General features: G+C 46.0%; 1 protein-coding gene across 3 annotated transcripts in view; it reads right to left on the bottom strand.

Annotated features, from left to right (window-relative positions):
* Positions 1–21,736, bottom strand: part of ZFX (zinc finger protein X-linked) — a 630,213-nt gene extending 608,477 nt beyond the window's left edge. The window contains exon 1 of one of the 3 annotated variants that reach the window (XM_085622416.1): positions 21,415–21,736. The gene's annotated coding sequence lies outside the window, so the exon portion shown is untranslated. The remainder of the gene's footprint in view (positions 1–21,414) is intronic. The other 2 variants (XM_085622415.1, XM_085622417.1) reach the window with 2 other exon arrangements.
* Between the last annotated feature and the right edge of the window lie 265 nt (positions 21,737–22,001).

Here is a 22,001-nt window from a genome sequence, read left to right as displayed (position 1 = left end):
CGTAGAAGACTAATATATGGCCACAGAATTGTCTTTTTTTACAATAACTGTAATTTTAATGAAATCATTGTAACAAGTGAATTTACTGTATGTTTGCACTCCACAATTGTGATTTATTTTTTATCTTGTGATATTTAGAAATATCAAAAATAAATATCATTGTATAATTTTTTAATTTTTTAACTCTTTTTTGGTCACACTAATTTGACACTTTAATAACAAAGAAATGCTCTATAATTAATTGCCTAGGAAGTTATTGTTTCATTGTGCCTCCCTGGACTGGAAACAAGCATCCTAGGACAGGTTTCGGGGTTTCACCCCTCATCAGCCAGGTTAGCTCGACTCCAGTGGTATGAAGAGCACGGGACCCATGTCTGGGTTACCCGTCACACTAGGGTTGACAAATGCAAACCCAGATCTCTTGACTGGGGGTGAATGTTTTTATTTGTTCTGCATTCCGTCCTTCAATTGTTTGTCTTTTGCTTCCTCACCCTAAGTGCGCAAAAGAATGATGGATTTAACCCAGATCTGAGGGTGAATGTTTTTATTTGTTCTGCATTCCGTCCATCAATTGTTTGTCTTTTGCTTCTACCATGTTATGCACTTTGCACACAACAGATGGCCTTCAGCCATGCTCTGTTCCAATAACGTATTTGGGCACACATGCTTGAGGTTACTTACAAGCAATGTTCACTACTATAAGGCCTAGTCTTTGTGGTCGCAATTCTAACAATGTGAGGATTGCCTACAGACAGGTTTTATCAATCTTTAATAAATATACCTAGTCTCTGGCCACAATCCCCCCTCCTTTCTTGTATACCAAAAACAGGGGGCTACCCCTGAAAAGGCCTGAAAACAAAGCAAAACAGTAATTTTGTGGGCGACAAAAAAAAAGTGCATGGGATGGGAGTACCCAAGCTGCAAGGAGACAGAAAGGGTTCCGTTCTGAGGATTACCTGCAAGTAATCGGAGCATTACCTCCTCACTCATCTTTCTTTTCTCAGTCCCAACACTCTGAGGACATGTACAAGCAGAGACACAAGGCAACCACAGACAGCCGGGCAAAAGCGACAAAGGCAAAGTATCTGAGGAGACAGACTCTGCACTGGGGTGAGCAGACTGCGAAACCCAGCACACCAGAGAAAAAGCCAAACAGGATCCACAACATGGTCTCAGAATAATGCAAAAAAAACTTCTGCCAGCTGGCCCAAAAGTGACAGTGAAAAAGTTGTAGCTCTGGCCATGGAGGAGGACAGACCCCAGTCTAGTGACGCCCAAACTAACAAAAAACAAAACCCTAAGGAAGGGTTCCCAACACAAGTAGGAGCCACCATGCCAAAGAACAACTAAACACTAACCAGAGAAAAGCCTGTGTCAGTAGTTGTAGCACTGTATACCTGAATGACATGTGCCAGCCAGTAGGAGACACCCTTCCCCAAGAAGAACCCCGGAAACAAACAATATATACGTTAGTGGACAGAAGCACAAGCCCACTAAAAGATCAGTCCCAGGAGGTATCTTTATGTAGCTGTACTGGATGCTTGTCACAAAAACATCTCAGCAATCTTGAGGTCAGCAGCTCCTAAAGCCAAACTGCTGGGCTACAGGAATACCTGAGGGCCATCTGTCAACTCCTGCATGGCCCAATCAGAAACACAAAAGTAAGGGAGCACAATCCCCAGAAGTGAATCATGCTCTAACAAAGCCTCCCAGAGGACAGCATTTTTGGAGGCCTAGATTCAGAAGCTGTGGCAACACAAGTATCAGACCATTAAAGATGCCACAGAAGGGACATAGCATAAAACTATGAGGAACAAATCAGCAAGGGATAGAAGGAAACAATCAAATAAATCAGATGGTCTGGAAGCCTAGGAACCTGCAGGTCGAAGGAGGGACAACTAGAATGATCTATGCTCTTCAGTCCAGAACTCGTAGATCAACTGGTGCAACAGGACAGAGAGGGGAAAGAAATGGAACACAATAAGTACAGTAAATTGGGACGATGGGATCTCTTGCAGGGTCTACAAAACCTCTAAATTTGGGGCAAGGCTTTGAAATCTAAATTTGGGAGCTTTACCAGAAGGCCAGAAATGACAAACCCAAGAGGATGCAAACATGGACAGACAACCCACCCGAGTTTGTGTAGACTGTATGCACAGACTTCCATCACAAGGGATAAGGTCACTGTAGACAGGAGAAGAACCACAAATAACCCTCGAGACAAAGCCAGCAAGCACAGCCTGAATTAAACAGACCACAAAGCAGAGACAGGAACAGAAACAGCTGGAGCTTCCTTCATCCAGAGCCCACTCACTCCTAAGCTAGCAAAAGGGACAGATTGCAGACATTCCACTGAGCAAGAGCATCCCAAAAGCTAAACTGAATCAAAGATCAATAGTGGCCAAGTGACACAAAGGGTGAGCACCGAATGGAGAGTACTCCAGATACACCCAAAATGGGTCTCTTGGCACTAGACACAGGTAAACATTGCATGCTGTTATTCAACTTTATTGAGCGCACTTCATCAAACATTGATAGAGGGAAGGCTTAGTGGACTTGTCTGAAATGCAGATGGAACACGGCTTTTGGACATGTCCAGAGTGCACTACACAAGCATCTGGAACAAGAAAGTAACTACTTCATTGATAATATATATTTCATCTTTGATATAACAGTCTATGCATGAAGGTGGTGAGAACTATAGCTCTGTAGCTAATCAGCCTGGGAAATCCATGGTTTCTAGGTTTTGGATGGTAATCATCACATCTCTTCAAAAAGATGTTATTCAGGGACTAGGCACAAGGTTTTTTGTGATGTAGATTAGTATGTGATATTAGTAAATAGTCAATGTCCCAGGTGGGGTGACAAGGACAACCACCAGCCAAGATGGCCACCTAACTTCGACACTCCTCTCCCCAGCCTACTACAATCCTGCATAATCTGCCGAAATTGCAACCATTGGCACTCACAACTTTTTTCCTCGAATCTTGTCTGACCCTCAACAAGAAGGGATCATAGTGCCCTGGGCCTTTAGAGCCCTGGGACTGCTGCCTAGCGAGGCTCGGTAAAGCAGCCTGGACACCCACCTCAGATACCAGCAAGATCTTTTGGGTGCCCTGTAGCAGACTGACGGAAAGGGGCTTCCGGCAAAGAAGATGAGTGCCCTGAAATGTGCCGCCACCCCGGGCGGCGGTCCACTTGATTAGTGAGGTTGACCTAATGGATTGTGCTGGGATAAGGAGCAGCAGTGGGCCTGGGTCGTAATCAGGCACACAGGTACAACCATCAAGGCCTATGCAGCAATCCACCATTACATCACACAAACTACCAAGGTCGAACAGAGGAATCACAGCACAGGAGTGAGCGGCGGACCGCTCTGAGGCCTCTGAGCTCAGGATCCTGCCCTTCGGTTCACTTCAGCCAACTGCATGAACATTTCCCTTCCTCCTCCCCGTGACTATCACTTACCCTGTGGCGGAAGCTGCACTGCAATCTGGACAGAATGCCACAAACATACCATTCATTCCTATTCAAAGACCGCAAATCTGACTATTGGGCCACTCCATAATCCCCAGATATTTCTCTCTCAAGACTGACTGGCTCAGACCTCATCATTCATTACTGCACCAGTATGGAGAAGACAGAACCTAAACAGAACCATTTGAATTGTAATACACAACATAACTCTGCAGAGGATCAAATAGTACATGGATCTGGGGTCTTCACTGGAGACGAAGAGATGGACACCAAAAGTCTGGCTACTAGAAATGCTCAACAGCTTCCACCACATTGACAGAAACTGTACACTCTCACGACAAGACTTGATCACATAAAAACACATACAAACAAGCATGATGACCATCCAGAGGAGGTAGAAAACAGAATCTGACAAAGTGGCAAAACAGAATTAAAAAACAAAAATGCCAGGCTAATGGTGGAGGTGGCCAAAGCAACAACCAAAACTGAGGATTTAGAATCATGTGCAAGGCGCAAAGACCTCCATATTATTGGCCTGGCTGGATCCACCAGAACAGACAAGATGGAGACCTTTGTGGAAGATGCTGGGTATGGAGAACTTCGAGCTGTTTAATAGGTGAAAGGGCTCATAGATCCTTGGGGCCTACACTACCTCCCAGTCCCACCCACACGCCCATCTCTGCACGACTTTTGAATTATTGGGGCCAGGACACAGCCCTGCGACTCCTGAGAGAAAATGGGCAATTAACAAAGCAATGCAAAGATCACTCCATCTATTCCAATTTTATAGATTGGTGCAGGAGGCTTAACATGAATTTGCAGTTGTTAAAAAAATGCATATCGCTAATAATATACCATATGCAATGCTACATCCAGCTAAACTCTGTGTTCAGATACAGGGTCATGCTATGTACTTTACTTCCCCAAAAGATGAACTAAAGCAGATCAAATCACATATCACAGCCTTGAAATAAAAAACAGCACACCACAACTGGTCACCCGGACTTTGCTGACACTGCCTCAAATGGCTTGTTCAATTATGTACGACTTTAACACATGTTTCATAGAGGACTGGTGAAATCTCCTGTGTATGCCCCTGACACTTGTACTCTTGCTATGTGTTTTTATGTGTACTTGTAAAGCACACTATTACCCGCAAGGGTATCCTGGCACTGAGAAGGTGTGTGTGCCTAGGCCTGCCTATGGTAGGTTGGTTAATTTAAAAGCCCGGTCTTCAGCTTCTTGCAGAATCCAAGAAGAGAGGTGGAGGCTCTGATGTGCAGAGGGAGGCCATTCCACACTTTAGGAGTGATGTAAGAGAATGCTCTTCCTCCTGATCTGGTTCAGTGGATGCATAGAATGTGTGAGAGTAGGAGTCCTGCGAAGCGCAGGTGTCTGGCTGGTTGTTGGATGGAGATGCAACTGTTCATGTAGGTGGAGTCCGAGTTGTGTAGTGCCTTGAGTGTGTGTGCGCAAGGAGTCTGAATTGAGCTTGTTTGTATATCGGGAGCCAGTGTAGCTCCCTGAGGAGTGGTGTGATAAGTGTTCTGTGTGGGAGGTTGAGGATGAGTCTAGCTGCCGAGTTTAGGTTGATTTTGCAGTCTTCTAGTGAGCTGCTTGGTGATCCTGGCATAGTGTTCCCATAGTCTAACTTGGTGGTGACTAGAGCTTGAGTGACCATTCTTCTAGAGACAATTTATCCATGGTCTGTATAAACTGCTCAAGGTGCCATTAAAGCATAGTCCCTGCTATGCAGCTCGCTGCGGTCAACCAGATCAGGCGTATTGTCATGTATACGTGCACTGACAGGCTGTAACATTAAGGCTCATTTAGATCTATTTTATGGGCTGGTGTACTTGGTGCTGGATTGCAACACTTTGTGCTAAGCACTTATTTAATTACCTTGGCTAGTTTGGGAAATGAAGGCTTACTCGCTGGCATTTGAGGCTCTCAGCGTGTGAGGGCAAGCACAGGGACTATTCTAAGCTTGTCATTTTTCTTTATGCACTGTCCATATTACAGTTTGACCAACATTGCTCCTGCTGGTTAATAATACTAATTTCTGATTGCTCCTACTCCTACCTAGGTTTACGCTATCATGCATAACCCACGCTCGAGCTAGTATCTCATGCCACGTACATAAAGATGCGAACATGGAATGTTACAGGTCTGGGGAATCCTAAAAAATGGTGTCCAAGTTTGGCTTATCTGGAAATGCTTGGGGTTGAGATGCATATGACACAGGTGGCAGGCCCCTGGCCTGAGAGCTCCTGACTAGGTCCAGAGTGCGGGGGCCCCCTCAAGTTTCATTACACCACTGGGTAGAAGCCCCACATTTGCCAATCAATGGTTGCTAAACCACTCCTCATCTAGCTCATACACAGCAGGTAGCTCATACACAGCAGGTGTTGCAATACTGATGATTCAGAAGCTGTGCTTTACAGTTAACTGTGCTCACTTAGACCCTAAAGGTCGATAGATCAATCTTTCTGGGCTTTTGCAAGACGGTCCCATGGGTTCATCAATTCATATGCGCCCAACAGCAACGCACAGGAGTTCTTTGAAAACGCGGCATCTCATTATTGCAGACGAAGTGATTGTGTCATAATGTGGAGAAGTGACTTTAATCTAGTGTTCAACCCCCTTATTGACTCCACTAATCCACGTGGGATGGGCAACCCTGCTGTTGTATTTACTTAACCAGTTTATGGACTTTTACAGCCTTGTTCATGGGTGGTAAGCAGTTGATGATAGTAGAATATATTCATTTTACTCCTCTGTGCACGACACACTCTTTCAGATTGATTTTTGGTTACTGCCAGTGGAGACCATCCTCTGGGTTCCTCAAATATCTACCTAGGACACTACCAGACCATTTGCCAGTGGCTTCAACAACTGTGCTACCAGATCACCTTCATAGGTACTTCCAGTCTGCAGCCCTAACAGAGTGTCGTTAAGGCAGGTATCGCAGCAGTCATTGAAGTGTTTTTTGTAGAAGAATGTTGGATCAGTCCATTCAATTTTTACAGTTCAGGACACTTTTACGGTATATATAAAGAGTATAGCAAATTTCTAAACTGGGGTCTTTGAATCCCTTCAAGTCCAGCCAGCTCGCTGAAAGTGAACCTGACTTTAGCACAGCACAGATATGAAATGACCCGGCACATACCATCTCTGGCAGGGATGAATAGACTGATGACTCGGTTCAGAAAGACAGCAGACAGATCTCGTATCTTGGCAATCAGTAACAGGCTTTTACTTATGGAGAGGGAGAGAGGACCACCAGAACCATATTGCGGTTGCTGAAGGTGCCCAACCTAGAACAATGTTACACTCACAGAAGGGAGAATATATAACTGGAAATTAATTGATCATCCAGTTTGTTTTCTCTCTCGCTTTCATCTTGAGGGTGGCCCACATAAATATCTGTTGGAGCCCTTTACTTTATTTGAAATCCACTTAGCAATAGATACATAGCTTCGCCAATGGGAAGGTCCTGGGCACTGATGGTCTCACAATGGAATACTTTAAAGAATTTGATGAGCTCATTCCTCACTGCCTCCTAGAATTGTACCAGAAGGCTCTTAGAACTGGTTTTCTCCACCCAACCACAAGGAATGCCCAGATCTCTGTTGTTTTGAAACCTGGCAAAGATTTGAAAGAATCTGGGTCATACACACTAGTATCACTATTAAATGGTGACAGCAAAATCCTTACAAGCGTACTAGAAAATAGAGTCAATCCACTAATGGATAGACAAGTTCTGCTGCATCAGGCTGGCTTCTATCCCGTCAGGGCCACCTCTAACATACTCTTTTGGCTATGCTCGTCCGCTTTGGGCAGGAGGTTCAGGCAGTTTCAGTGTTTCTTACATCAAGAGGCCCTTGAATGCATCTTTTTGTTTGCGGTCATGCGCCACATGTGGCTGGGGCAATATTTCAACTGATTGAAGGAACTACAATATTACTCTCCACTGGCATATGCTCGGGTACATTGATATTTTTCTCCTGCATTTTGGTGTGAACAGGGGCATGGGGAAGGGCTGTCCCCTATCACCACTATTGCTTGCACGAGCCATTGAGTCTCGTCTCTATGTTGAGTGAGAGACATGGCCAGAGAAGTATTGTCAGGGCCACTGGAATTATGTGGTAGGGGCGGCCAAATTATGAAGCAGGGTTGAGCAAATTATGTAGCAAGAAAAGGAGGATTATGCAGCACATTCTGTAATAGTATCACTTCGTTATTTTGTGATTTTCACACATTAAAACTGTTTTGGCATTAGTTACACCTCATTAGCACCGGTTTAATATCCAAATACAGCAAGAAGCAACAGAAAGGTGGCGGCATGGCCAACATTCGAACATGGCTGACGTGTAGTCGAAGGGCTCCCATGCCCGTACCCATAATCCGGCTGTAATCCTGCTATGACACCTCCATCGGGAAACTAGACTGGAGGAGCTGCCCGGAGTGCTGTTGTGCCCTCCAGCTGCTCCCCTGTGGGGAGGAGGAGAATGCGACTAAAGAGACCGGGGCTGAATGGTCGGCAGCCACACAGCTCCAACAAAATGGCGGGTGGCAGCTCTCCTTGAAATACCAGACTAATGGAGAGCATCAGGGGCATCAGCGGTGCCTACATTGCCGGCTGTGACCACCCGAGATGGCGAGGGGGTACAGGCTCTCATCGCCCTGAAGTTCCGAGGGATAGTTTATCCCTACTGCGGCGGTGGTGCGGCACCGCCAGGAAGGAGGACTGAGAGCAGTGATGGGTGGCTGGCCGGGGGAGAAATACCCAGGGTGAGCGACGGAGACCAGTGGGTAGCATGACCAGAGGTGACCGAGCCAGACGTCCCGCAATGCTGAGGTGCGCAGCCTGAGGGAAGCAGAGCGCCAATCTTGCCTCACTGTCCTGGAAGGAGGTGGGTTTGGTATCCGACCCCCACACCAGCCTGAATGACTGAAGGAGACCCCCGGGTCGGCTGCATATATAGTAAGCTGCCCTTCCTTCTTGTGTGTCAGTCCTCCATTGCCCATCCCTCCTCTCCCTCTGCCCGTGATTAACTTGGTCACATTTCTAGTAGCTGCGATGGTGAGGGGAAGAGTTCGGCCCCACCACCGACCAAAACCAATGGGCCTGGAGGTCTACGGCGTGGGCAGGACCTGTAAAGTGTAGGCCGGAGACTATTTACGATGGGCCGTGCCTGGCTGAGACTGGGCATAGTGGTGGTGCCCTGATTTGGGTGGTTGGTGCTGGCCCGGGAGACCCCTGAGATTTCTGGATTGATAGCCCAGGCCCTGGGACTCTTTGGTTGGGGCCTCATGTGGAGCTGGGGCTTATGGAGTGGGTGGCCCCTGAGTGACCCACTACACTGTACTGCTGTTGGCTGAGCGCCCGCTGGGGGGGCCTTGGGGTTGCTGTAGGATATGTGGCTGTAGTGACTACCAGCTACAACTGAACACTGGTGCAGGGCTCGATCGATGGTGGGCCATGTGCGTCCTGAAGGGGCCCGTGTAAATATCTGGAGTGCTGAACGGTGGAGTGAACAGCCCGCTGGTTGTGTCTGGGGTGGTACCAGTATACTTTGGCAACACAGAAAATACACTGACTCCCTGTCTTTGTGCTTGGGGCTCCTTGAGAGGCGACACTCACAGAAGTATACAACCTCTACCTGAGGATCTCATTGGTTGGGGGGGGGGGTGACAACGCAGGGGGAGAGTGGGTCTCCCCATTTTAACACCAGAGGCCCTGCAGGGCGGACACAGAGGGCTCAGAGTCACTCTTGACTCTTCCCTAGGGCAGCCACAGGATAAAAAGAGGGCAACAAGACGTACCAGGGTCACAATAGAGAAGCCGGCTCCTCCAGCTCGCTCCCACTCACCCCTTCGGATGGTTCCCCGGCCAAGTCCCCAGAGATCAAAATAGTCTCATCCGAGGCAACACCCCCAAATGGACAAATAAGACCTGATCCAGGAGGAAATACAGTATTTGCACCTGGTCATGGATCAATGACTGTGGCCATCGCTACTGATGTAAACCTAATGAAAGATGACCATTGTAAGCTATCCGACAGGGTCATGGCTAATAAGCTATCGCTCTCGACATTGTCCCAAGGACATAGGGATCTTACTGCGCAGGTGGCCCAGCTGCAACGTCAGGTGGATCTATTGCAGGACTGAGAGGAAGGCACAGAGGGGAGAGCCCACCACAACAATGTCTGTGTTATTGGATTCCCTGAATGTGAGGAGGGAGCACTTGCCACCCAGTTCATAGAATGGCTTCGAATGGCAGTGGCTCCCACTGGTCTCTCTGACATTTTTGTGGTTGAGAGGGTCCACAGAGTCCCTACCAGGAAACCGATTTCTGGTGATCCCCCGAGACCCATAGTGGCCAGGATTCTCGATTTTAAGGAGTGGGATGTTTATTCTATTGCAGACCACCAACTTTCCTGATTACCGGAGACAGGAACAGCCAGGAATGGCTCCACCAAAGGCGAAGCGTGGGATGAAGAAGTGACAAGAGGGCCCAGCTGGAAAGGCTGGCTCCCGGGAACTCTTTTCCCAGAACTAGTGTTGGAGAGCCAATTGGCACCTATCTGGTCTGTGGCCGTCCTGTAGTCCCCACTTTAGCTTGTGCCAAGAAAGGGACACAGACTCGGATTCAGAAAGAAATGTGGTGCAGTTTCCAACCGTTACTTCGCAAACCAAGGAGTACTTATAGGGAGGATCTTGCAATATTCATTGCCCGGAACTGAGAACATCCAAGGGTAATCTGCACTGCTACCTTGCACTACCCAGTCACAAATGCCTCCATGGTCCCCACGAGTACACGCACTCAAACACTGTTGCTTGCTGCTGTCTTTAGGACGTCACTCTGTTTATCCCTGGCGCGCTGAAGGAATGTAACCAGATACAGTGATGGTCTGTCAGATATACCCCTACTTCATATGAGTTCATGGCCCGGAGCCCGGGCAGTTCTTGATGGATTTCCGATCTATGCTGAACTACGGCAATAGACTGGGCCAGTATGGCTATTTGCACACCTATAGCAGATGCACCTGGTTTCTAATGTCTGATGTGTTAATTTTTTTTCTTTTTTAACAGGTTTGGTCGAACTACCAAAAATCGATGGACCGAGTATTTGGGGACAGTTTTATTATGTTTGTGTCCCCTATTATGATGTGGAGGGGGTACTGTTATTTGGTGCGCTACATCCTATACAGTATGCAGTAACAATATACCTTTAAAACCTGGAACATGTTGGGTATGAGTTCCGTACAAAAAAGACACAGAATACCAGCCCAACTCCATAGGCGCAAGACACATATCACCTTTTTTTAGAAGACACATCTGGTTGACACAGAGTCCACCAAATTACGCAAGTGATGGAGGGTCCAACTCTTTCACACCATCTATTCAGTCTACTCCTGGGGGGCAGTGATCTGGCTCCAAGCTGGGGTGCAGTACTCAAGGGTGGACAAACGGGCGTTATGTATTAGTGAAAGGCGACCTGGATGGGCAGATGATCGTGCTGGAGTGTATTTATGGGCCTAATACTAAGTAAGATGCCTTTTACACACACCTGTCAGCCATATTAGCTGACTGGGCTCCTTACCCTTGGATATTACTTGGAGATTTCAATGCTGTATTGGCTGTCACACTTGATAGATCGCACCCCTCGCTGCCAGGGACCACATTGGGCCGCCAAGCCTGAATGTTGAAGCAATGTGTAGAGGGCTGGGAATTGTTTGATGTATGGCAGGGTCGGAATGAAAGCATGAGGGAATACTCCTTTTATTCGCACCCACATGGGCGGCACTGACAGATTGATCCATTTGCCAAGCACATCTCCAACCTAATGTCACTCATCAAACCTACCTTGGAAAGACCATATCAGATCCTTGGAAATGTCACTGGCATGGGCCGGGTACCAGCTCTGAATCCCAAATGCAGGATCAAACACAGCCTGTTGGAGGACATTGTATTTCGGGATACCCAGGCGACGTCCATAGATACATACTTCACGACCAACGCTGGTACTGCTTCCTCCCCCATCGTAGAATGGAAGGCATTCAAGGTGGTGATTCGAGGCACTGCCATTGACTGTGTTGGGGGCTCAGAAAGTGATACATCGATATCTAAAAAGGTAGAGGACATCCTGATACCCCTTGAAAAAGCAGTGTCTGATAAGGCAGCTGCAGCGCCCCGGTTACAGGAAGCTAGAGTGCAGTATGTAGAGTTGCTGGAATGCCTCCCGGTGGTATATTACCGCCTCAACACCAAGAGGTTATACATGGAGGGAGACAGACCGGGTGCCCTTTTGGCACGCTTGATACATCCGGACCCCACCCCTACACCGATTTTAGCTGGTGACACGCTGACAAAAGGTGCAGTGACAACGCAGCTCGAGATCAACACAGTTTTCCGAGATTACTACACAGAGTTATACTCCATGCAACACCCTCCTGACCTGAATGAGTTGAAGAGAATTGTTCCTTCAAGGGACGAGACTTCCTAGGGTGTCGGTGGCTGCTAGAGAGGAACTATCTGCTCATATCACGGTGCAATCAGAAAGATCTTGAAGAACCTGGTGTGTAATAAAACCCGGGGTCTGATGGACTCCCAGTAGAATTTTATTCTACATACTGACTCTGTAGCAGGAAAAATATTATAATTCCTCTATTGACACATGCCTTCTTCCCTCCTCCACCAGAGAAGCACTAGTTACATTCCTATTGAATCCCCCAACTGAGTTGTTCTCCTACCGCACCCTATCGATACTAAACACAGAATATAAAATAATTAGCTAGATACTGACCTGCAGGCTGCTTCTGTTCTCCCACAACCGATACACACAGACCAATGGAAGTTTGTGCTTCACTGAAATACCGAGCTAAATATCCAGCAGTTGTTCAAGATAATGGATGCAAGGCGGGATCCATACCACCATGCTGGGCGCCTCTCGTTGGATATCCGACAGGCTTTATATTCATTAAATTGGGACTATATGCTGGCAGTTTTTACTCAATTCAGGATACCTCAGGCCTACCTAAGATGGGCCAGGCTACTTTATATGACCCCTACGGCTCGGGCTCATACAGGTCCCTATATATACCAATGATACCTGGTATGGCGAGGTACCAGGCAAGGTTGTCCCCTCTTCATTTTATACTGTCGGTCAAACCCATAGCACAACTAATTAGACAGGAGGCAGGACATAAAGAAATTCCCTTGGGCAATGTAGTCTATACAATATCGCTCTATGCGGCTGACATGATTTTGTGTTTTAAAGATATTTGGGAAGTGCAAACAGAGATGGCCCAGTTGGTATCCACTTTCAGGCCTCCACATGAATGCATACAAATCATGTGCATACTCTTTTGCCTGCAGAGCCCATCCTGTACTTTGGTAAATATACAATCGCAGTGGCTCCTTGCACCTTCCAGTACCTTGGGGTTCAGATTCATTGAGCTGGCCATGACCTACTGGAAGGCAATCTTTCACGTACGATAGCAGTGATCAAATCACAGGTAACCTTTTGGGTTACGTTTCCCTTGTCCGTGGCTGGACGGCTGGTACTTGCTAAAATGGCGATGTTACAGCACCTCCTACTTTGTGGATCTACCAATTATAATACCTGCCGTATGGTTCCAACAACTGAACACTCTCCTAACTGATCCGATATGGGTGGGATGACTTCAAGGAATATTGCGCAGCCAGGCAACTATAAGGGTTGGCATACTGGCTCACTGGTCACAACCTGTCTGAAATAGACCTTACTGTGGCCCAGCAGGAATGGGGCCAGCTACACAGCCTGTTATGCCCTGACAACCCGACACGGTCCACACATACGTTACTACTACGCATTGCTCTGACGTACTGGAAGTTAGCGATGAAATATACCTCAGTCCGGGCGCCTTGTGCACCCAATATACCCTTGGGAGACCTCCCCCACCGCCTTGGGCACCTTGACCAGGAGGAGACCTGCACCATGAGAAAAGGAACGGATTACTATGGTGAAAGACCTGCTTGCGGATGGCTCTCTTATGCCACACAGACATTTCATACACACACATACCCTTCCGGATACCCTCTTTCTCACACATGCCAGTATTCTTAGATATGTGCATTAACATTAGGCAGCAGACGATCAGGAGCCATTGACTCATGAACTACTCAGGGCATTACATACTATGGGGCATGGTCGGCACATAGTGCGATGGCTATATAAAGGCCTCCAGGACCACCTCATGACGTCACTCACACCCTTAGGGGAGAGGTAGGAAGAGGACTTAAACTGGGCACTTTCAGACGAAGAATAAGCGAATATGTTGACATACCCCAAAACGTTCTTTCGTAATTCGAGATTTACATTTATTCAGCTTGCCATACTACACAGGGCATACTTAAATTCTCGCAAATCCAATGTGATGTAACCCACTGCGCCCTCGATATGGCCATGTTGCCTGGTGGAGGGTGCAGATTTGCTCCATATGCTGTGGGCCTGTCCCCAACTATCAGATTATTGGGAGAGAGTGGCCAGACCTCGCTGGGATAACATTGACACTGTATTCTGGGACTGCCCATGAGACCTAGAGGATTCCAAAGTGGGAATCTGATTCACAAACCTAGCATTGTTGCTGGCGAAGCGCCTTCTCACCAGACGTTGGAATTCCACTTTAGCCCCAAAGATTGAAGATTGGCATGAGGAGGTTCATCGTTGGGGTCTAGCAGAGTTTGGCCCTTAGACAGGAAGAATACAGGGGGCATCACAAATCACCCATCTCCATGGAATGGGATACGCTTATGGAGAGCTTTAAAGCACACGATCCCACACCGGGAGGGGTTGTGAGCTCACAGCGAGTTGTGCAAGTTTGTCCGGCACTGACTGCACCCTGGAGGGTCTGGGTTAACAGAGGCTTCATCGCCGCCGGTTCCCGCTCAATCCAAGTCTATACTGCACTACATTTGCACTGACACTTTCCCTCTTTCTGTTCCGAGTGATAGCTCCTGGGTGACACATTGGGGTTTTCGTATGTTTTTGTATCCTGGTGGGGGCTGTTTACGTTGTATAATTCTGGTATTTTCTTATTATATTAACACCATCGTAAATGGACTTAGAGGCTATACCCACTGCACTCTATACATGCTATTGATTTTACTAGACTGTACTCCTTCGCTTAATGAAAACCATACGTCTAATGCATAATACTTGGAACTGAAAATACAATAAAGTTTGCGTAAAAAAAACACACACCAAAAAGGTGAGCAGTCAACCTTAGCAAAGGGTCTTCCACTGTGCCGTGACATGTGTTGCTGAATTCTTGGTGATTTTTGAAACGTTTAAACTAGAAACAAGTTTTCTGTGCTAAAATATGCGGGTTATGCAGTAGGTACAGATGTGGCAAATGCAGCAAATCCATAACTGTGCGGGGGGAAAAATGCACAATCGCATAATTTCAGGGGCCCTGGGTATTGTGTTCTCCACATGTAGATTCTTACTCTACCTATACGCCGATTACATCCTCTAATTTGTTAAAAACCCAGAGATAAACCTCATGACAATATTGAAAAAATTGGCAAGTATGCTGATCTGTGGATTAACCGGGGAAAGTCTCAAATGTTCCCCTTTAAGTGATGACACTGGTAGAATCACTCTGAAGTTCCCCCTGTCCTGGAGGGAGGGCTCTACCTCCTACCTGGGAATACAAGTTAAGAGAGAGGGAAACCATCCTCAAGGATAACTAAGATTCAGAGCTTCATAGGCTCTCAAAGCTGCTACACTGCTATATCTTTTTAGTAATATATCTATCCCCCTCTAAAGACTATTTACCAGGCTCCATAGTCTCCTCACTAGGCTTGTCTGATGTGGTAAAGTTCTGCGGAAGACCTGGGAGAGGCTTACACATTCATATGGTAAGATGGGTTTTCCGCTCCTGATCCTAAACTATACTTTCTGGCAGCGCAGGCACACTACAGCATATACTGGGTTAATCCACTGGGTACTACCTTGCATCTTCCCATTGAAAGAAATCAGCTTGACATAGGGTCACTCAACACTACATTGGCAGTTGGACACCTCAACCAAGTGATACTTCGCTGTACAAACTGAGCATTATGTTCCCTAGCTGGATGCACTGGCCACCCTTATGTTTACTCCCCTGAATCGCTGATTACTCAGCTCCATCTCCATCTATAGATGTCAGTACAGATAACTTTCACAAGCTTGGGACTACCTAAACTAAGACAATTGTTCCCAGATGGCCGATTAATTGCACTGGACCATTCTCGGACACTCAGGGAAGGATGGGAGAATCTACACTTTCGCCAGAAAGAATGACAGTATCAGGCCCACTGGCGAAGGGAAAAGAACTAAGAAGGATACTGTAGATTCGAGCTCGATAAGTAGCAGCTCCCTTACCTCAATTGACAGTAGTACCTCACGTGAGAGGGGTTCCGACTCAGCAATCTGTCAAGGCCCGTCGACTTTTTTTAGTAGAGAAGGAACGATTAAGGTTAGGCAACAAAACTACAAAAAGAGATCAAAGTGGAGAAGTGTGGCTCACTGGTTAGAGTAGGCAGACCTGGAAGCAGAGGTCAGCCCGGGACCAGGGTTCAATTCCCGGCTCGGCTGGGTCTTGAGTCCATAAATTGTCCATGGACTCGATAATTCTCGCTCCAGTGCATACTCGATTCATGGGTTCACACTCTGCGACTCTGGGCAATAGCTTGCTTAATCTCCACAATGGCCCCTCGCGGCGGGATGCCTGGCTTTCATCTTGTGGATGCCCTGCTGGGTTATCTCACAGGGGAATACCAGGACGGGTTCCCTAAGCAAGCGCTTAGAGACCGGTTGGTGATTTGCGCTATATAAATATCTGTACATTTACATTTACATAAGGAGGGGAGGAAAAAGGTGGCAGGAGAAAAGAAAGACATGACATTGGGGATGACAACACGTTCAAAAACGTCTTAGAGACAGGTGTGGATGAGATGGTAACACAAAATGAACTCACTATTGTCAATCTGTCATGCCGTGATTTGTCTGATGTGGAATGTAATGTTTTACGCAGAGGTTTGGGCTTTTGTCCCTCCTAATTGGGTGATCCAGTAAATCTTCTGATTGACCTGTACAAGTTCACGTTTGTTAAAATTAAAAGATTTTTTCAATGCAAATCCCTCTAATACATGTTCTATTGTTACGCCGGTACACACTGTGACACACACTGTTTCTGATTTACATGATCTACAAACGGTCTTGTCAATACCAGGGGATGAACATTTAACATCCAAAATCTTAGAATAGACCTTAATATTATGGAGGACTTACAGATAAACAGTGGGTTAAAATCCCGGTCTAAATTCATACCAACACACACACACACACACACACACACAAACATTGACCTATTCAAGGAAAAAGTGACAAAGTATATCCATGCATTGATGGGTGGCCTGCGAAGAGAATCAGAATCTAACAAAAATGGAAAGGACAGCACTTAACGATCTCAGTAGGGATGATTCAATTATCATCAGAGAGGCTGACAAAAGGAGGCAATGTGATAGTGATGATCACTAGTGTTTACGTGAATGAAATCAACAGGCAGCTTACAAATCACGCTGATGTGCACTTCTTCTCAAGTGCACGACAAGGTGGATAGTCTCCACCAATATGTGCTAGTCTTCTTTGAACCTGCACGCTCAACACCGACACATGGCTACTTAACCACATGTTCCATTGACGTCTACCCATTGGGCATTGGATTTCGCCAATCGATTTGTATAGTTTTGCTTGGATTATCAATCAATCAATCAATCAATCAAAGCTTTATTTCGACATGTGATGTCATAAAAGCACAAAATACATAAAAACAATTGCAAATACATTTTAAAACATGTCGTAAGAAAATCCAATTGGATAGTATGCAATAAATATCTAAAAATGTATTAAATTTAGCAGCTTTGGAAGTAAAAGGAGAGAAGAAGATTTAACTAGGACTAATAAATCTCTGCCTCATCAACCATGCCCAACCTAAGAATTTGGCCACCCCACAAACTATAGTAGTATTAGTAGAAGTTTTAAGAATTCTCAGAGCTTCAATATGATCCCTTGTTCCTAGGAGTAAACAAACAGGCCTAAGCCATTTCATTCTAGGTGATGAATAGGCTGGGCAGGCGAAAAAAAAGTGAGAGGTATTTTCGATATCACCAGAGCAGAATGGACAATCTGGAAGAGTCTTATGGGGGGGATTCCACTTGCTGGTGCGGTCACGAAGGGGGAAGGTCCCGAATCTGAACTGAATAAAAAGAGATCTATCCTTGGGCTTGGTGATAAAGTCCAGGTAAGGTTCTAAAAGAGGAATACATTTATGCTGGTAAAATGCCTCTGTCAACCTTCCATGGTTAGGATCTCTTAGTTCCGAGGCATCCACCCATGCCCAGAAAGCTCGTTTGGCTTCCTCCTTAGATATTGGTGCCCCCAAAGCCCGGTCAAAGGTGAGGCCAATTGCGACCAAAAGTTTTTTAATATTTGTGAGCCACTCAATTTTATGGGCTCCTCGCATGTTCATAACCTCCCTTAGCCCATCGGCATAGTTGGAAAGCTCAGGGGTGCGCCACAGCCGCGCCCAGTATAGCAGAGGGCGAAGGGTGGCTAGGTCTCTAATAGAGCGCCTACCGAAGTCACTCAAAAGTGGTTTGGTTGGGGTACCCCTAGGGAGAGATACAAGTTCTCTAAAGAACTTGTTTTCATTGGATTATCACTTTGAAGTATTGAACAGATGCTAGTGAACAGCATATATACAGGATAGTACCCTCAACCAAGGTGCAACCCGGCGATTTTGTCTGATGCCTTACAATGACAGTGCCCTGAAGAAGTCCTATGTTAAAAGGACGAAACGTGTTGTCTGATGGTTTTTATGAACAGAACAATACAGAAGATAATATACACTTCGCATTAGCAGCCATTCTTTTTATTGAATCAAGATTTCTTATGGTTTGTTGACAACTTCATATGGACATTTGTTTATTACGGGTGCAGCTCCAATCCAGTTTTGTTGTTACGTATCCCTTTGGTGGGGGTTGTGCTTCTGGGCAGGGGGCCACATTTGGAGATTTGCACGTAAGATTGCTCTGTATTCAAAATGTGTTGGTAATTTACGGTATGGGAGCTGCACATGTTTCTTTGGTCCACTGTCCACATCTTAAGTTTCTACATATTGGATGTACATTAGATCCCTATTGTACAAATTGTCACCTTAGGTAGTAGGGTGTTAGAACCGTGATAGTACCTCTGTATTACACCAACTTGCTTTTTAATTGTGTTCCCACGACTAGATAGAAAATAAATCAGTATGTGAAGTACGGTATTTTTCCCAGTAGGGACCACTACTCATACATGCCAACATTTAGGACAGGGACGTGGTTGATTTAAAACAAAAAAATCGGGAGAATGAAAATTCCCCATTGACTTCTATTGTAGAAAATGCAATTTCAGGTGGGAGACGGCTAAAATAACGCAATTTTTGGCTTGAAAAATCGGTAGTCTCCCGCCCGAATCGGGTATTTGGCATGTATGCCTACTACCACTTTTGAATTTATCATAATAGTTGTTTTTTATGGCACCCAATAAATAACGTGCACTGTGTTAATGTTACTTATCAGGTTAACGTTTTGCACAGTGGTATTTATAATAGATGGTAGGCGCTTATGGTGAGTACACCTGATATATATAAACTTAATAGATCAGTGACGGTGCTCGAGGGTAGGGGAGAACCACCAGCCTCCCTAAAAACTGCGGTCAGACCACATATAATCAAGATAAGGGTACCCAAGCACACGTTAAATCAAAGTTAATACGGTCAGTATATACATAAACAAATAACACAACATAGATCTTCGTTTCTTTCTTTTGGGTTTCTTCGGTTTATTGTTCTTTTCTCAAAGTGTATTTCATAGTCTTCAAAACGTTCCCAAGCCAACACGTGTTTCGTCGCCTTTAGTAGTTTTTTACATGCGACTTGTTCACGGCTGAATACGGTTTAGTATGCAATGTGTCTAGTATGACGATAATTCCAGGTCATACAATCCGACGACGAGGGAGGGGGTATTTGGTCAGTTATATCCGAATGGATTGTTATCCCATGTCCGCATGTGCCTCAAATCGTATCTCCCCCCACAACCGCGTCTGGCTCCAAATTCGAGTAAACTCGAATTTGGAGCCAGACGCGGTTGTGGGGGGAGATACGATTTTACAGAACGAGAGACGTGGTGCTCAGATTTGAGGCACAAGGCGACGAAACACGTGTTGGCTTGGGAACGTTTTGAAGACTATGAAATACACTTTGAGAAAAGAACAATAAACCGAAGAAACCCAAAAGAAAGAAACGAAGATCTATGTTGTGTTATTTGTTTATGTATATACTGACCGTATTAACTTTGATTTAACGTGTGCTTGGGTACCCTTATCTTAATGTTACTTATCATGTGCGATAAATAACACAAACTCGTAATCCGGGCCTAAGACTGGTATTTTGGAGGCAACACTGGGGTGGGACTGTATGCAACTTTGACATACAATATATATTTCACTTAAACTGTTCCTTAACGAGTGCTGCTAAATAATACTGCATCAGTACACATAAATACTCCTGTCTCACTGTGTTTAGTAGACCCTTTTAAAATCAAGACGTAGCACATGTACATAAATTTGGTAGAACATGCGTTCAAAAATACATCTGACCTCCCCATCCATGACAAATCTAAACAAAACTTCCCAAGAATAATCCTATGCGTCTCAAAACCTTTAGGAAAGGTTTGTATATATCTTAAGTAAAAACACTCCTAGCGAATGACGTGAACATGTGACATACGCCAAACCATTCATTATGTTAAGGATAATGACCCTTATTACCGTAATATTTATTAACATTTACTTAATCAGTCACAGAAGGCATGGGATATTCTGTGCTTGCCTACTGCGTAAATCACTTCTCATTTGAACTCATATACGTATCGGGCGGGAACACCTACTCCCGATTTAGGGACGGCGCAGAAACTACAATGGTCAATAGTGGGGGGCGGGGCGTACTAGGAACAGAAAAGTCATGTATCTTTGCCATTCCCCTGCCTCCCAACTCACACCACATTTTATATATCTAATGAGCATCTAAGCTTACACATTGCGTCGGATTAACTACGTTTAAACATGGCTCTTCTCCAGTGTGCACATTGGCAGTGACAGAAGAACACAGTAAAAAGACCTCGGGGGGAAGGAAGGCGCGAAATACCCCCTCCAGTCAGTAAATCTGACGCGACTGCAGGAGTAACAGGCGGAACCCTCTACTTGCGTTTATATATGTATACATAACTGATCTTCAACCAAGACGGTGATTACCGAAGGGAAGCCGAGGTAGCATTTTTTGTTAAATAAAATAATATGATAAAATGAAAAAAAACATGAGGAACACTATCCCCGCCCACGAACGAGCGCATCACCAACTTCAAGATGGCGCTGGAGTCCCTCCTCCCCAGCGACAGGGGAGGCGTCGCCATCTTGATGTGTTTTTAGCATACCGGAGGCAAACCGGAAAATTACCGATTTAAAGATTAGTCATATCACACAAGTGAGAGCGCAGACTAGAAAATATAATTACAGAAACAAAATAAATATATATTTAAACTGAAAAGTGTGTATGAACAGAAGTAATACAACTAAAAGGCCGCAGGCCTACAGCGGCCCTTTTGTTTTGAATGCGCGCGCTGTCTTCCTCCGAGGCCTAGCTGCGGCCTCCTCAAGGCCTGTAGCGCCGGGGGTAGGCCTCGACCATTCAACACCTCCCTCCCCTCTTTGCCCGCGCGAATCGTTGTCCCTATCAACCACTTCTAGTTCGACAACGGAAAAGAATTCGGGAACGCGCGCCTCTGTTGCCTCGTTACACCTACCTGCGGTTGGTCCTTAGAAAAGTCTCTTCTCCCACTACCGGCCTGGTCCCCTTGTGCAGGCCGCTCCGTGACCAGGCCTACCCTCAAACGTTTCAGTCTTGGTATCCCCGGTTCGTAAAGTGTACTCGCACCGATTGAGAATTCCCCGCTTGGTATTTTTTTTTCTTCCGTTGGGCGGAGGGGAGCGTAGGGTGGGGGGGGAGAGCCCAGGAGAAGGGAGGGGCCGAGAGTATGCAGCAGCGCTGAGGCGAGAGAGGGCGGGGGGGACAAATCACCCAAGCGGCAGGCCGCAGATTCTCCCGGAGCAGGCCCAGCCGTCAGAGCTGCGCGTCACGTCACGGGGTAGCTTCGGCCCCCCGGCGGTAGAGCCCACAGGCCGATTCCGAGGCCGCCTACTTGAGTGCTTCTCAATCCCGGGCGAAAGAAAGGAGCCTGGCACCGGTGGTTTTAAAAAATAATAATTATAATCCTGTGTTTTGAATTGTGATATTTTGAAGAGAGTAACTGTCACGTAACTGTGTCAAAGAAGGCCTGAGGGACGCTAGTGAACTAAAAATGAAAAAGAAATTATCATTATTTTGTTTCGG

Source organism: Triturus cristatus, chromosome 8 (genome assembly GCF_964204655.1).
Source record: "Triturus cristatus chromosome 8, aTriCri1.1, whole genome shotgun sequence".
Classification (NCBI taxonomy): domain Eukaryota; kingdom Metazoa; phylum Chordata; class Amphibia; order Caudata; family Salamandridae; genus Triturus; species Triturus cristatus.
This window is presented reverse-complemented; position numbering and strand designations above follow the sequence as displayed.